Genomic DNA, 6,890 nt, shown 5'->3' with positions numbered 1-6,890 from the left:
AGATAATCAATATAAGAATTATAATGTTAGTACTGCACTAGCAAACAAATATAACTAACTACTCACCTAGTAGTCAAAAAATTGACAAGACCAACACAACCAAAAAAAAAATAAGAGGTACAATAGGCCACCCCCAACATCAAAGGACAAAAAAAAATCACCTTAAGATCCTTAATATTTTTATTCCTTATTGTAGTTATCTCCTCCATAGTATCTTGCAACTGCTTCATGGATTTGGAAGAGGCGATTGATTTCTTGTTGAGCTTTAACTTGTTCTTTTTCTAGGACCATCTTTAACAATTGACTCCTTAACATTGTTGTCCAAATCCATGTTGAGTTATTTTTTTGGTCTTCAAAATTATTATTATTTTCTATTAGTGTAGGTGGGGCTTGTACTCTATTTTGGTCTCTTAGGCCTCATTTGATAGGAGAAGAGGAATTTGGCTCAAAACTTTATTATCTCATAAATAGGTTTTTGAAAACTTGGTTTTTTGTTTTGGGAAGATAGTTGGACTATTTGGTTGACACAGAAGATGAATATACAAATCCATCTTCTGCATTTGCTTGCCAATTTAGAAATTGGTAATGGAATGGAATATAACTGGGAAAAACCATTTCTTGCATTTGGTTGTTCATTTTTGAATTAGAATTGGATTTTAATGTAGATTTTTAAAATCTTATTGGGTAAAAGTACAAAGTCGTGTCACCTTTCAGGCTAACTTATCAGAACGACTAAATTTGAGTATTTCTATCTAAAAATTAATTTTGTTGAAACATGTGATCTAGATAAATTGATTTTAGCTAAGTTATATACGGTCTCACACTTTTCCAATTGGAAATGTCTATTAAATGCATGTTTTATAGTAATTTATATCCAATTACTAAAGAAATAAAATTATTTTAGATTACTAATATTTCAATAACTCTTATTATTTTTCATGATATTTTTTTAATAACATATAAACACCATTTTATAGAGCTCAAAGTCAAAAATATTCTCATATAGAGTTTACAATATTTAATTAGATATAGTATATTGTAATTAAAAAATTCTACAAGCACATATTTTAACACTCAAAAAAATTTCTATTTTGAGAAAGAAAAAATTATTAAATGATATAAAAAATAAAATAAAATTATAGGACATTATAAAGGAGAGAATTTTCTTCTAGAATGAATATTTTTTCTTCTAGTTAGAATAGATTTGTTTTGAAAAATGTGGTGGGAGATGAAAATTATCATTGTCATGTGAGTTAAAATTTGAATCATTATAAAAGAGAAAATATAAGCCCAAAGCCATTTTTTATTTTATTGTTCTAGCTATATATGTTATCTATGACATAGTCTAATCTCAAAGGGAAATACATTTATTTCCATATAGTTTTGTGGTGGGAACTAGACCCCTAATTTTCATTCTTTTTCAAGAACTAAAAAAATCTATAAAATTTAAGAAAATATATAAATTTGTATTCCAAATAATTATTAAAATTTATAATCCTATATTTCATCCACTTCTACACATTTCATTAATTTACTTCATTTTCAAGTTATAAATAATAATACTAGTTTTATGTCATTGAAAGTGAACAGTTACACTTTTGTTAGCCTTTTCCTTTACAAAATGGTGAAAAAAGTTTGTTCTTTTACCTTATTTTATTATGAAACACAAGTATTATAAATAGATACCAACATTCAAATAACAATGTGATTCTAGCCAAAAAGTACAAAACACTAGTGTTCCAAATATGTTCAAATTATGAATCTGATTAATAATTCAAATTAACATATGTAGCATGAGATAGAAGATAGAAAAACAATATCCATGAACTGATGGTAAAGTAAAATATCTATGATATGAATGGTGGTGTGAAAACACACCCTTTAATATTAAAATGCGGGGAAATCCACAATCTACACAAGCAATATCCATGAACTGATTGGAAAGAAGAATATCCATGATCTAAATTGTGGTGTGAAAACAAACTGTTAAATATACAAAATGTAGGGAAATCTATGCTCTACACCCTTGTGGCCCACATCCAACGAGAAACCCTCTCATATGCTACTTAATCTTCCCATTACTATTTGTATTGCTAGATGATCAATCTTGCATATACAAACTAAAAATGCTTGAAGAAGTAAAACCTATTTTTTTAATGGAATACACCAAGGAGTAGCATTAGAAATATTGATCGTTTACAAACATGAATAGTAAAAAATCATCAAATAGCTCATTTTTCTATCAACATTTGTTGTCTCACAATATTAGCAAATTAGGATCAATTAGGAAAACACAAAAGAAAGACACTTTGTTAATACCATTGACAATCATATCAAGAAACACATACATAGGAAATAAAATAGGGAGAAAAAGAAAAGAAATAAAAAAATATCCAAGAAAATTAGGAATATACATATAACATGGGACAAAATCATGAACTATACAATCATGTACCAAAAAACCACAACAAAAAAGCACTTTCTCAATACTTTTGATAATATTGTTAGCAAGAACATACATAGGAAATTAAAAAGGGACAAGAAGACACAAAATAAAAACATATCAAAGAAAATTAGGTCTTATAGATATAACATGGGACATAATTATGAACTATACAATCAGATACCAAAACACATTTCTATCAGCATATGCTCTCAAGTTCTACAATTGAGAATTCATCATTTGCTACTCAGTGTATTCCATGTAAGTATAGTTCAATTATATCTCTAATTAAAAATGAGTTCTAGTTTAGTGATGTCATAGATCGATGCAATACCATTAAACAAAGGTAACTCACCAACTGGAATTACTTCAAATGCCAATCATGCTAATGCCAATGAAACAAACAACTAAACTATGTAACAATTTAGTGCTGTACTGAGTTCCAATTTATTGTTGTCATTGATTCAATGAAATACCCCTACACAGAGCCAACTCACTAGTTGGAATAACTTCAAATGCCAACCATGCCAATGCCAATGAAATGAAAAACTAAACTATGTAATAGTTTATTGCTATAATGAGTTCTAGTTTAGTGTAGTGAGAGATCAATGCAATAGCACTAATCAGGGCCAAGTCATAAATTGGAATTACTTCAGATGTCAATCATGCCAATGCCAATGAAATTAATAACTAAACAATGTAATAGTTTGTTGTTGTAATTAGTTCCAATTTAGTGGGGTGAGAGATCAATGCAATACCACTAAATAGGGCCAAATCATAAACTAGAATTATTGTAGATGCCAATCATACCAATGACAATGAAATCAAATGAAAAACTAAACTATGTAACAATTTGTTGTTGTAATGAGTTCTAGTTTAGTACAGTGAGAGATCAATCATGCCAATGCCAATGAAATGAGCAACTAAACTATGTACTAGTTTGTTGCTGTAATGAGTTCCAGTTTAGTGTGATGAGAGATCAATGCAATACTACTTAACATAGCCAAGTAATAAGCTAGAATTACTTTAGATGCCAGACATGCCAATACCAATGAAATGTACTAAATTGTGTAACAATTTAGTGCTATAATGAGTTCCAATTTAGTGTTGTGATATAAATGGTTGTGTAAAAACACATCATTAAATATAAAAACACAACATGAAAACACACCATTAAAATGCCAATGAAATCAAAAACTAAACTATGTATTGAACAATGCCAATCATGCCAATGGAATGAATAAGTAAACTATGGATAGATCAAGTATGCATAGATCCATGTCAATCTTGGCTATTATCTATACATAGTTCATCTGCAAATAATGCTATACTATAATAGTTCATCATCTCCTCCAATAGCAAAGAAATGTTTAGCTATATCAATACTTTATGAGGTCATAAACTATGGATAGATCAAATATGTATAGATCCATGCAATACCATTAAACATAGGCAACTCATAAACAAGAATTACTTTAGATGCCAATCATGCCAATGCCAATAAAATGAACAACGGGACTATGTAATAGTTTTTTGCCAGTCTACTTAGTGAAATATTCAATATGTGCTCAATAATGGGTTCCACTTTAGTGTTGTGAGAGATGAATGCAATACCATTAAACAAAGCCAACTCATAAACTAGAATTTCTTCAAATACTAGTGATGCCAATGTCAAGGAAATGAACAACTAAACTATGTATTGATCAATGTCAAGCATGGATAGATCAAGTATGTATATATCATAGTTAAAGTTTTGATTATTTGTAGCAATATCAATGAAATGTACAACTATAGAAATACTTTATGAGGTCATAAATAGAGCCAAATAATAAACTAGAATTTCTACACACACACACACACACAAGTACAAATTATAACCCAAATTTGGGTTTTTATGAATGCATTTTAATAAACTGTCGAGTTCATCAAAACTGTTCATCTTTTAGAAGATGAAAAGGAGCAGTGTTTGCATGTGGAAATAGGGTTTATCTCTACATTGATCTATATATAGTTTAGTTGCTCATTTCATTGACATGATTTTCATTGATCTTATTACTGAGCACATATTGACTATTTGGCTAAGTAGATTCGAAATAAACTGTTAACAACATATATTAATTATTTTTCTAAAAAGATAGAAACAGAGCCATTGAGTTGATCCATACATAGTTTATAAGTTGGTTGTGTTTAATGGAATTGCATTGATCTATACATAGCTTATGACCTCATAAACTATGTGTACACAAAGTATGTATAGATAGTTGATCCATACATAGTTTATAACTTTTCCCTATTTAGTGGCATTGCATTGATCTCTCATAGCACTAAACTGGAACTCATTATAGCACCAAACTGTTACATAGTTTAGTTGTTCATACTTGATCTACAATGAGTTGATCTATACATATTTTATGACCTCGTAAACTATTGTTATAGATGACCTCATAAACTATTGTTATGGATGGACATTTCATTGCTATTGGTACAGATAATTGGAGCTTTAACTATGATATATACAAGTAATTAGAAGTAATGACATGAGCACATATTGGAACTCATTTTTGAACAAACAACCAAAAAATACAAAGGTGGATGGGAGAAGAGAACCAGAAAAAGATGCCACTATTGTCCAAAGCTAGACAAACCCCATAGCCACATTTGTTGGCCAAGAAGAATCCAAATAAATAGCTAGAGAAACCCCAAACTTGCCAAACAAAAATGACACCAGAAACCCCAAAAACTCGTCGAAGAACAATATCACCTCACCTTCCAAAATGCCCCTTTCATCTTCCAAAAACCTAACCATAATTTTCGCAGATGTGACAGTTTTATTTAAAGGACTTCATAATCTGCAATAACTAGGTTTTCCTTTTGAATTCCACCTATTTCTTGGAAGATACATCTTCCAATTTTTTTTCAAAAATGGAAGACAAAAGCTGAAATTAGGTTTTGAATTTGATGAACCAAATGCTTGTGAAAATCTCCAAAACCTAGTTCTTGCCCTCGTAACCCAGTTTTCACACTCATCTTCCTACAACAAAATGGGGCCTTGGTGTTTTTATGTTGTCTTCCTTCAACAATTTATTTCGCTATCCTCTATTAATGTGATTTTCTTTTTGTAAAGGGTTTTTTGGACTCTTCAAAAAATTATTTTACTACAATAAAAGAAACTAAGAATTGAAAGGGTCATAATCCAAAAATGAGGAAATAAATAACCCATTAAAATCTCAAGTTTGTCAAAAATAAATATAAAAAAGAATAAACTAAGAAAAATAGATGATCACAAACATAATTAAATTAACAAATATTGTAAGAAAGAATAATTATAACAATAGTAAAAAAAGTCACCACATTTTTTAAAAGAAAAATAATTTTATGAGGTTCCAATTTCTAGTTAGGTATTCTATGACCTCCTCCCAAACATTGACATGATTATCTTCTTCATTTCATTAGGATATTATTTACTTTTGGCTCCATAATCCTTGCGATTTTTGTCTCCATCTACCTTTTTTTTTTTTTCAACTTTGTAATATTAGGCTTAAGCTTTATTTATGTATTATTATAGGATAAATACAAGAATGTTTTGAATTTCAACATATTTTTTCTTCCTATACTCTTCAATATTGGCATTCTCCTCTTTATCATATAGCTCTATCAATAAAACATATAACCAAACAACCAAAGAAATAAGAGAACAATACCCATGTTGTCCCCTAGCATTATTCCCAAGCATTTGTTGGTTAGTAAGCAACCTATTTCATAATTAGATTCTTCCATCTCTCAACATCTCCTTCCTTTTAACTTTCTTCTTCCTCATTGTCCTCAATACTCTTGACTACTTCTTTACCTAGATGTTCCTCATTAGTAGTTTGACATTCTATTTTTTCCTCAGCCTAATACTCTTCATGATTTTCCTCATTTTCCTCAAGAATTACTTCATTGTTGTGGGGATACATCCATTGAGATATTTTAATGGAGAAGATTAGTTTTTGATAGTGGATCATTAATTTCTTGTTTCTATTTGGCAATAGAGATTTCCTTATCTGTTCTCACAAATATCCTTATACCAATTTTTTTTCTCATCTTTCTCCCATTAATCTTCTCTTCTTCCTCCTCCCTAATAATATATAATATTTTAGTGGTATGGGTTTTGAACTCAACTTTTTTTCAATAGAGGCAACTTTTAACTCGTTAGTTTTATTCGTGGTTAATTAAATAATCTCTTCATGGAAATGTGAGTTATTAAAATTATTTTTAACAACCTTAGCTCCCTCATAATTTGGTTTAGAGATATTTCCTTTGATAGAAATCTTTTTTATAAGAAAATTATAGAGACCACATGATATTAACACATGAATAAACCATCCATCTAAGAGTGGGATACCTACCATATCATATTATGTTAAAATATAGTAAGAAATAAAGTCCACAAATGCTCCATCTAAGA

The sequence above is a fragment of the Cupressus sempervirens genome, chromosome 1 (assembly GCF_028749045.1).
Source record: "Cupressus sempervirens isolate cs-2001-9-10 chromosome 1, ASM2874904v1, whole genome shotgun sequence".
NCBI classification, from domain to species: Eukaryota; Viridiplantae; Streptophyta; class Pinopsida; order Cupressales; family Cupressaceae; genus Cupressus; species Cupressus sempervirens.
The sequence above is the reverse complement of the archived record's forward strand: the minus strand, read 5'-3'. Positions refer to the sequence as shown.